The sequence below is a fragment of the Bos taurus genome, chromosome 28, assembly GCF_002263795.3.
Source record: "Bos taurus isolate L1 Dominette 01449 registration number 42190680 breed Hereford chromosome 28, ARS-UCD2.0, whole genome shotgun sequence".
Taxonomy (NCBI): Eukaryota; Metazoa; Chordata; class Mammalia; order Artiodactyla; family Bovidae; genus Bos; species Bos taurus.
In genome coordinates, this window is record NC_037355.1 from 12,727,963 (window position 1) to 12,738,864 (window position 10,902).

The 10,902-nt window shown below is 48.7% G+C and overlaps 1 long non-coding RNA gene across 1 annotated transcript; it reads left to right on the plus strand.

The window, feature by feature from the left end:
* Window positions 1-4,660: 4,660 nt before the first annotated feature.
* On the plus strand, window positions 4,661-10,226 carry LOC132344124 (uncharacterized). The gene is made up of 3 exons (XR_009493240.1): window positions 4,661-4,872; window positions 5,803-8,408; window positions 9,107-10,226. It is a non-coding gene; the product is annotated as an uncharacterized lncRNA (long non-coding RNA).
* Window positions 10,227-10,902: the final 676 nt, after the last annotated feature.

A 10,902-nucleotide genomic window follows, 5' to 3' on the forward strand; every position in this document is an offset into this window, starting at 1 on the left:
ATGAGAATTATTTCACTATGTATACTCATATCAAATATCACACTATACATTTTAAATAGCTTACATTTTATTCATCAATTATACATTGATAAAGCTGGAAAAATTAACTAAAATTTTAAAAAACAAAGTTAAATAACAGCCCAGATGGTTCCAGAGTACATTTAGATGGCAAAATTATTTTTAAAATAACATCAGTGAAGGCAGATTGGTGATACATCTAGGGCAGAAAGGAAAGATTCTAACTGGAGAGAAGCACTGGGAAGATTTTTTTGAGGTGTTACTATTTTTTTTAACCCCAGGTGATGGTTACACAGGTACCTACATCATTAGGAAAGTGGTATATATGTGTTTTGTGTACCTTTCTGTAAATATATTTCACAAGTTAGAAAATAATAAAAAGAGAGAGGGGATGGGGACAAGCGCCCACCACCAGCACCAGCTGCATCTGTGCACCAGGCTGTTCGCTCTCTTGTTTCTGTGTGTGAGGGGCTCTAGCTCCTGTGAAGTTGAGCGCTCCACTCTAGGACATGGCTCCAGCCCCTCTCCTCTGTCCTGCATCAGTATATTCACCTCCCTCTAGCTGCTACCCCACTCTCTTCCCCTTTAAAACAAACACTGTCAAGAGACTTGTCTAGACTCCCCTTCACCTGCTCCTCTGGTTCTCTCTAGAATCCACTCCACTCAGACTTCACCCCCACCATTTACCCAGCTGTCCTGTCGGGGTTATTCGTGGCCTCCATGTTGCTGAAACCTGGGATTCCCACCTCAGTTTTCATCTTGTCCCGCCAGCATTTGATCCAGATGGCCATCCGCTTCTCCAGAAAACACTCCCTTCACAGGGCCTTACCCACCTCCAGCTTCATGCCTGGTTTTCTCTTACCTCTCGGCTTCTCCAGTTCAGTCTACTCTACTCTCCACCCCACCCACAACAGCCACATGTTTTACTCTTTTGTTTTCACCTTCACTCTCTGGATGGTCTCAGCTAGTTCCAGGGCTTTAAATGCCATCTGCCCGAGTCTCCCAAACCTTGATTTCCAGACTAGATCTCCTGTGAATTCCTGGCTCTTGTATCCTCAGCATGTAACCAGCATCACTGCTAGAGGCCATCTACTCACTTCAAAGGTGGTCATGTTCAAAGGTGAGCTCCTCATCTCCCCCTCCCCAAACATGCTTCTCCAACTGTCTTTGACACTCGGATAATTCCAGCCTTTCTGATGGTCAGAAACTTCTGAGATCCCCTCGAACCCTACATCCCCTCAAACAGTAAATCCTGTCTGTTCTGTCTTCCACTTAGAACCAGAATCCAGCCTCTTCTCAGCCCATTGCAATAGCCCCTAATGGTCCCAAGACTCATCTCTTGTTCTCTGCAGTCTTTTCTCAGCTTCACCAGCCAAAGAAATTCAGTTACTAGGTGTCCATCCTGCCACTCCTGGGCCAGGAGCCCTCTTGCCCTCGCCTCCCTGGGAGGAAAAGCACACCTCCCACTACACTTTCCTCCAAGGACTCATCCCACTCTACCCTCCCACGCACCCCAGCATGCTGGCCTATTGGAATCCCTTGAACATGCCTGTGCACTGGCTATTTGTTACACCCAGAATGTTCTTCTCCCAGATAGGTCTTTTCATCAGAGCAGTGGAAGGGGAGTCTAGACATGCATCTGACAGTGTTTGCATTAAGGACAAGGAGCGATGGGGTAGTAGTTGGAGACAGATGGGAGAGTCTAGATCCAGGTAAATGTATCGATAAATCAGTCTCCCCACACTAGGTTGTAAACTCCAAGTTGGCAGGCACTCCTGGATTCTGGAATAGTCCCGGGCACATTTAATAAAAGAATAAAAATGATGCAACAGCCATACCAACCACATGGTGGAACAGCAGAAGTCAGGATTTGCACCTTGCACTGATCCTTAAGAGACCAACCGAGGAGACTGAAGGGGGCGAGGCCTGGGCAGGAGCGTGGGCTCTGGAGGCACACCCCGGCTCTGGCTTGCTTTCTTGGTCTCTAAATTATGACTGGAAAACCAGTCAGGTGGCAAGGCTCAGAAAGCACTGTGAGGCTTCTTGTCCCTGGTCACCAGGCATCGACAGAGCCCTCTGCTCTCACCTGCCCACCAGTGGCTGAAGCATTACCAGGTCTGAGCACCTGAGGTCGCCTCGGGTCCCAGCTTCCTGCCATATCCTCTGGCAAGTACTGGGGCCCAGCAGGCCAGAAGGACAACTCCCAGAACTATGGAAATGGCCGTGGGGGAGGAACAGAGAGCACTGGAAGCAACCTCCAGCAAGACCTGAAGGAGGAGTCCATCCAGGTAAAGAGTTCAATGGGGTCCCAGTCTGGGGCTTTTGAAGGCTGGGGAGGGGGCATCCTTGAAGAACAGCCAGAGACCAGTGCGGCTGGACTGAGGGGAGCAGGCTAGGGGTCTGCTGGCAGGAGGAGGGGCTTGAGGTCTGGCTGAGGACTGGAGCTTTTTCCCAGAGTGCTGCTGATAGGTTTCCTGTTTGTCAGCAGAGTGACAGGATCAGATCTATCTGTTCAAATCTCTGATCTCTCCTGGATCAGAGAGCGTGAGAAACAGAAGAAAGTGAATCAGGGACAGTGTTTGCAGTGGCCTGGACTAGGAGAGGGGAGGGAAGGGCAGAGAGGTGAGGAATGCATTCTAGACTTGGGCTCCAAGGCCAGGGGATGGATGGGGTGATTGCATGTGGGGGTGAGGAGGAAAGAGGGAGCAGATGGAGCCCTGGGGTCCTGGATTGAGCACGTGGTGAGATGGAGCTGCTGCTGCATGGATATGGGGGCCGGGGGAGGGATGTCTGGAGGGCAATTTGGGGCCAATTAAAACTTGCTGTTAAACACTTATAAAGTTAGATAAGAGCAGGAACTCTGGGAGTTGGTGATGGACAGGGAGGCCTGGCATGCTGCAATTCATGGGGTCGCAAAGAGTCAGACATGACTGAGCTACTGAACTGAACTGAACTGAAGCCCCCTTTCCTAATGAAGTCACTGGGAGCAACTACTTATCGGGATTTTGGGGTGAGGCTGAGGAGCTTTTTCCTCCAGCTAACTAAAAATCCTCTTCATCCTGGTGAAGTGGTCTCTGTTTATGCTGGAGTTGGGCCTGGATAAAATGAGACAGCCAGCCTCAGTCTTGAGGAGGACCGTTAAAGGACAGGGACATAAAGGCAGCAGCAAATCAGATGGTCAAGTCTGTCTGATGCTGGCAGCCTGTCATCTCCCAATCTGTCCCTGGCCCACTGTGAGTCCAGCCAGAGAAGCCAAGCCTACCAGGCTGTGAGTCCCATGAAGGGATTGTTTTGAAAATTAGGAACCCTAAGATCTTAGGAAACTGAAAAAAACAAAGTATTAGTTCTTCAGTTGTGTCCGACTGTTTGTGACCCCATGGCCTGTAGACCACCTGGCTCATCTGAACATAGAATTTTACAGGCAGGAATACTAGAGTGGGTTGCCATTCCCTTCTCCAGGGAATCTTCCCAACCCAGGGATTGAACCTGGGTCTCCTGCACTGAAGGCAGATGCTTTAGCATCTGAGCCACCAGGGAAGATCTTAGGAAGCTCATGCCTATCCCTCCCCATGTGGGGGTAGTTTTCTTTTCACCTTTTGGAGTGAGCACTCCACACACACATACACAGGTGCACAGTGTATATAATAAAGACTATGAGGTGGGATCAGAAGAGGGACAGATATGAGGAGGGTAATAAGAAGAATACACAGGGGCTGGAGGCACTGCCTGCCTGAGACACAGACTCCCACATTTTCCAGGTCTTGTCCTACTTCTAGGGATGTAGAAGTCCATGCGGGCATCATCCCTGGTGTGCAGGTGGGGACACGGACAGGCCTTGAGAGACACAAGGACTCATCCAGGATGGAGAACAGGTAGGAATCGGGAGGTGAGTTTGGGCCCAGATCTGTCTCCTCAGAGCTGCACACAGACCCTTCCCGGGAGCTGTGTGGAGGGCTGTGTGGAGCAACTGTGTGAGATCCGGGGCTGCGGGGATGAGGGATGAGAGGTCAGTATCCCAAGGGCTGTGTGCAGAGTTATCAACTGTCAATCCAAGGAAGGGGCGCCCGGGAGGTGAAGTCACTTCCTTGACGGCAGACCCTAACAGAACTCAGAACCCTGTAACCAGGCACCCACCTCCTAGCAACAGCGCCACGGCCACTTGGGCTCACTCGGCTGGAGAGACTTCATCCAGAAGGATGTTCTCCAGCTGTGTCTCGACTGACCAGGGCTTCTGCTTGAGGAAACCCTGGAGGGAGAGGTTTTTCAGATGTTTCAGGCGGTTCAGCGCTCAACCCGGATGCCTCTGGTCCTTTACCAGGAGGTCACCTAAGGTAACCCCAGGCAACCTAGAGCTGGCCACACCAGGCCTGGCTGCCACTGGGAGCCTTCCCTGGGCAGCACCAGCTGCCCTCATCTCCATGTGGGGGGAAGTGGGACCTGAGGGGAGGTTCTCCCTCTGGGCAGGAACAGGTTGGTGGTTCCGTGGTGACCTGGTGGTCCTGTCACGGTCACACCTGAGGACAGGCTGGCAGTGGGGAAACAGGATCCCTGAGGTGCTCTTCTCTGTGCCAGTGTGAATCCAAGGCCCTCAAGTGGTCGGGTGTCTGCATCCTCGGTGGAGGTCAGTGGGGAGAGTGGTGGGCGTGTGTCTGGAGGGGAGATGTCTGGGGGTCTGAGAAGCACCACAGACAGCTGGCCGGGGCCCTGAGACTTTCTGCCTGGCTGACAGGCACTTGTTCACAGGGCTCCTCATGGGACTGCAGACAGGAGCCAGTCCACAGAGCACCCTGCTCCATCTCCCTGCACGAGGGGCTGGAGCCCCACACGAGCAACAGAGCCCAGGGCGGGCACAGGGTGAGTGCTAGCCAGGAGGCGATCCTACACCCAGGAAGTTCCAGGTCCCAGAGCCACCCTGGCCCTCCCCTGGGTCCCTCCTAGAGTCTTTCTCCCAAAGGAACCTGGGACTGTCAGCTCTGCAAAGCCCCCTCGAAGCCCACGCCCTACTTGTCCAGATGCAAAAATCACTGTTCACCTCCACGTGGGAATCTCAGAAAGAGGTTGTGATAGAATTTCACTTCATGAAAGTGAAAGGAGCCTTTCTGCATTTTTCTACAGTTAATCCTGTATTAACTCCATCCCAGGTATCCATGTGGGCCTGAGAATCCTGATGCCTCTCACCCCAGGTTCAGCCCCTCTCACCCCAGGATCAGCCTCTGTCTTCTCATCCCCAGAATGGGATGGTTTCATAACCAACAGGGATGATGCAGTTAATACATGGAGAGCTATCAAATACAAACTGCTCTAAGACACTAACACACATAACCATGGCCCAGTGCCAGTTCACTCGTGATACCAGGATGTTTATTCTGTGGAGGGCACTCCTGCCCCTCCTCCTGCCTTGAGTCCTGGAGGCTCGGGGACTCAGTCTGAGCTCCAGCCCCTGCCTTCCTGGTGTCCATGGTGCTGCCTCTGACTTGTGTCTCTGCTATGTTCCACCCCAGGGGGAGAATGTGTCCACAGGGGACAGGAGTGAGACCTACATGATGTGAAGTGTCCAAAGACATAGGCTAGAGATGCTGGTGGGGAACCTGGTACCTGTTTCCTCGGCAGCAACCCCCTCCTACATCCCCACATTCCTGGGCACCTACAGGGCTTTTGCCACATACTGTGAGCAAGGATCCCTTAGAAGAAATAGAGTATCTCTCATAGTCAATAGAAGAGTCCGAAATGCAGTACTTGGATGCAGTCTCAAAAATGATAGAATGATCTCTGTTCCTTTCCAAGGTAAACCATTCCTATCACAGTAATCCAAGTGTATGCCCCGCCACTAATGCCAAAGAAGCTGAAGTTGAATGGTTCTATGAAGAGCTACAAGACTTTCTAGAGGTAACACCAAGAAAAAAAATATCCTTTTTATCATAGGGGACTGGAATGCAAAAGTAAGAAGCCAGGAGATACCTGGAGTAACAGGCAAGTTTGGCCTTGGAATACAAAATGAAGCTGGGCAAAGGCAAACAGTTTTGTCAAGAGAACACACTGGTCATAGCAAACACCCTCTTCCAACAACACAAGAGATGACTCTACACATGGACATCACCAGATGGTCAATACCAAAATCAGATTGATTGTATTCTTTGCAGCCAGAGATGGAGAAGCTCTGTACTGTAAGCAAAAACAAGACTGGGAGCTGACTGTGGCTCAGATCATAAACTATTGCAAAATTCAGACTTAAATTGAAGAAAGTAGGTAAAACTACTATGCAACACAGGTAAAATCTAATCAAATCCCTTACGATTATACAGTGCAAGTGACAAATAGATTCAAGAGATTGGATCTGATAGAGTGCCTGAAGAACTATGGACAGAGATTCATAACATTGTACAGGAGGCAGTTATCAAACCATCCCCAAGAAAAAGAAATGCAAAAAGGCAAAATGTTGTCTGAGGAAGCCTTACAAAATAGCTGAGAAATGAAGAGAAGCTAAAGGCAAAAGAGAAAAGGAAAGATATAGCCATCTGAATGCAGAGTTTCAAAGAATAGCAAGGAGAGATAAGAAAGCCTTCCTAAGTGAACAATGCAAGAAATAGAGGAAAACAACACAATGGGAAAGACTAGAGATCTCTTCAAGAAAATTAGAGATACCAAGGGAACATTTCATGCAAAGATGGGCACAATAAATGACAGAAATGGTGTGGATCTAACAGAAGCAGAAGATATTAAGAAGTGGCAAGAATACACAGAAGAAATATACAAAAAAGATCTTAGTGACCCAGATAACCACCATGGTATGATCACTCACCTAGAGCCAGACATCTTAGAGTGCAAAGTCAAGTGGGCCTTAGGAAGCATCACTATGAACAAAGCTAGTGGATGTAATGGAATTCCAGCTAAGCAATGTCATATCCTAAAAGATAAATGCTGTTAAAGTGTTGCACTCAATACACCGGCAAGTTAGGGAAACTCAGCAGTGTTCATAGGACTGGAAAAGGTCTTTTTTCATTCCAATCCCAAAGAACAACAATGCCAAGGAATGTTCAAACTACTACACAATTGCACTCATTTCACATGTTAGCAAAGTAATGCTCAAAAGCATTAATTCGCTAAGCTAGGCTTCAACAGTTCATGAACTGAGAACCTCCAGATGTTCAAGCTGGATTTAGAAAAGGCAGAGGAATCGGAGATCAAATTGCCAACATTCACTGGAGATCATAGAAAAAGCAAGAGAATTCCAGAAAAACATCTACTTCATTGAGTATGCTAAAGCCTTTGACCATGTGGATCATAACAAACTGTGGAAAATTCTTAAAGAGATAGAAATACCAGACCACCTTACCTGCCCCCTGAGATCCCTGTATGCAGGTCAGGAAGCAACAGTTAGAACCAGACATGGACCAATGGACTGGTTCCAAATTGGGAAAGAAGTACATCAAGACTGTATATTGTCACCCTGCTTATTTAACTTATATGCAAAGTACATGATGCAAAATGCGGGGCTGGATGAAGCACAAGCTGGAATCAAGGTTGCTGGGAGAAATATCAATAACCTTAGATATGCAGATGACACCACCCTCATGGCAGAAAGCAAAGAGGAACTAAAGAGCCTCTTGATGAAGGGGAAAGAGGAGAGTGAAAAAGCCGCCTTAAAACTCAACATTGAAAAACTCAACATTCAAAAAGTGATCCAGTCCCATCACTTCATGGCAAATAAATGAAGAAACAATGGAAACAGTGACAGACTTTTTCTTGGGCTCCAAAATCACTGCAGATGGTGACTGCAGCCATGAAATTAAGACACTTGCTCCTTGGGAAAAAAGCTATGACAAACCTATACAGCATATAAAAAGCAGAGACATTACTTTCCCAACAAAGATCCATATAATCAAAGCTATGGTTTTTCCGATAGTCATGTATGGGTGTGAGAGCTGGACCATAAAGAAGGCTGAGTGCTGAAGAATAGATACTTTTGAACTGTGTTGTTGGAGAAGACTCTTTAGAGTCGCTTGGACTGCAAGGAGATCAAACCAGTCAATCCTAAAAGAAATCAATCTTGAATATTCATTGGAAGGACTGATGCTGAAGCTGAATCTCCAATACTTTGGCCCCCTGGTGGGAAGAGCTGACTCATTGGAAAATACTCTGATGGAAGCAAAGAGCCAACTCATTGGGAAAGACTCTGATACTGCAAAGATTGAAGACAAGAGGAGAAGGGGACAGCAGAGCACAAGATGGTTGGATGGCTTCACTGACTCAATGGACATGAATCTGAGCAAACTCCAGGAGATAGTGAAGCACAGGAAAGCCAGTGTGCCGCCATCCACAGGGTTGCAAAAAGTCAGACTAAGTGACTGAACAACAACAACAAAACAGGTGCTGGACCTTCTCTTCACAAGGTGAGCACTTCCCCCCGCCTATGACACACTGGGGAGTTGGCCCCGTTCCAGCTGTCAGTGACAGGAATATCTCTCCACCTCTCTGAGCCCCAGTTGGCCCCTTTGCTGCTGCTGCTGCTAAGTTACTTCACTCGTGTCCAACTCTGTGTGACCCCATAGACGGCAGCCCACCTCCGCACATGAGGGTAAAGGGAGAACCAGCCCTCAGGGTGAATGTGGGGACTAAGTGGGTCCTTCCTGGAAAGTTGGAAAGTGCTTTCTGGGGACCTGGCCCCATGGAAAGGTCTGCTGGAGGGCCTGTGGTTGTACTTAGTCATCATGTTCCTACTCCCCTCAAGGAAGCTTCTGTCTCAGTTGTCTCTGACCTTTGACCTTGGGCCGAACTGTTTTCCATTTGCAAAGTAAGTTGTGAGAGGTACCCTGTCCTGGGTTAGTGAGAACAGGGATCCCTGGGAGAGATCAGTAGTGCCCCAGGCACTCAGATGGGGCTGGTTGGGCTCATTCATTCTTGAAATATAGAGGAAGGCCCACAAGGTGCAGGCACTTTTCTAGGAACAACCATCGTGTAATGCATCGAGCAGACAGCAGTCCTGCCCCCCAGGGCTTCAGTTCTCCCGGGGGGTCACACTGTCACACTAGCCATCATATCCGGCATGTCTTCAGTCCTGTCCATGTGATGCCTTTGTGGCCTTCTCTAGGCACAGATGCATCCTCCCTTACTCTGATGAGGACGGTGGACCCCTGCACCAGCTGAAAAATGTGAGTGGGACTTTGATTCGAGAGGGAGGGACTCAGTTTTCCAAAGAACCACCAAGTGAGATGTGACATGGAGGAGAACTGGCCTCTGGATGCGCAGGAGCAAAGGCAAAAAGACCCAGACCCCATAGAGCTGCCCTGGAGCTCAGTGTGGAAGGAAGGCCAGATCTCTGACTCTGCTGCCCACGTGACTCCCCCCAGGGCTATGTCCACCATCCTGGGCACCTGGCTGTACCATTACCCTGAGGATATCCACAAGCCCCCAGAATTTCCCTGCCTATGGATGCTACTGGCTTAAATAGAGCTCAGCATGCCTGATGCAGACCTGGAGCACCAAACGCTCAATCTCCTGGCACAGCTGGAGACCCTGGAGCCCACTGAGGCAGAGGGGGATGTGAGGAGGACTCGAGGTGGGTGATGGGGGTGAATGAGGATGGGAGGGACCTGGACCACACAGAGCAGAGCCTTCTGAGGCTGGAACTGGGCCAGGAGCAATGAGGAAGCTCAGATCACTATTGCCCTGGACTGCAGTCTGGGAAGACTTTCTGGGGCTGGCATCTTTGAGAGATCATTGAGTGGCAGTGAGAAGCTTTCTTTTCTGTTTTTGGGAGACACTTGGAAAAGCAGTCCTACTGATGTTTTCTCTTCTTGGAACTACAGCACCAGCTCCAGAACAAGCTCTGGAAACATCTCCAGACCTGGAGCCAACTGCACCTCTACTGCCCACCAGAGCTCCAGAGTTAGAGCAAGTCCATTTTTGGTATTTTTTTTAATGCATACTAAATCGTTTATTCTGTGATATAAAGTTCACTTAGAATTTAATAGTTTGATTATCTTAGACTGTACATGTAAATTGCAGTAAGTTCATTCATAATGTTACATAACCCTATTAAATGTCTATTTGAGAACATTTGCACTCTTCATTGCTAAATAATATTCCATTTGGGAAACAGCACATTTGACTGTCATCTGTTGATGGACTTTAGGGTTTTCACCTTTGGGCTCTTCTGAACAGTGGTGCTCTGAATACTTGTGTACAGGCATGTGAATATCTGTGTTCACATGCTTTTGGGTATTGATGTAGGAGGGGAATTTTGGGATTGACTGAAAACTTGTAGGCTTGTCCTTTTGAGAAACTGCTGAAGTGTTATATACAGTGGTTGGACCATTTGACAATCCCCCAGAGTTTAGGTGTACAATTTCCACTTCTTCATTTGTATTGCAGTTTCCCCTCTCTCTGTCTTTCTGTCTTCCTGGTCCCTCACTCTAGGGTACAAGCCTGTATATTACAAGTTGCTATATGAAGAGGCATCTGTGGCTTAGCATTGAGACCATCAGACAGAGGAGCTCTTGGGTCCTGATTCAATGAGCCCACAGTCCCAGACGCCCGGGAGACACTGGAAGAGGCCTCCAGGTGAATCATGGTCAATTCCTGGTCCATGGATAGTGTGAGATAATAAATTTTTGTTGCTTAAGTCACTCAAGATTGGCTAATGTTGTCACACAGAATGGACCACTCACACCGCCATCAAGCATCAGGCCCTGGCCCCTCACTCCCCATTGTCCCCCTACTCTCCTCCCAAGCTCCCACCAGCCACACTAGCTCCCTCTGGTTTCATCTCTGGACAAACACATTCTGTGTGTCCACACACTTGTGCCTTCTTCTAGGATAATTATCCCCAGATGTGTGAATAGCGGGCACCTTCTCATTACCCTGCTGGGGACAAACATGTCCCCT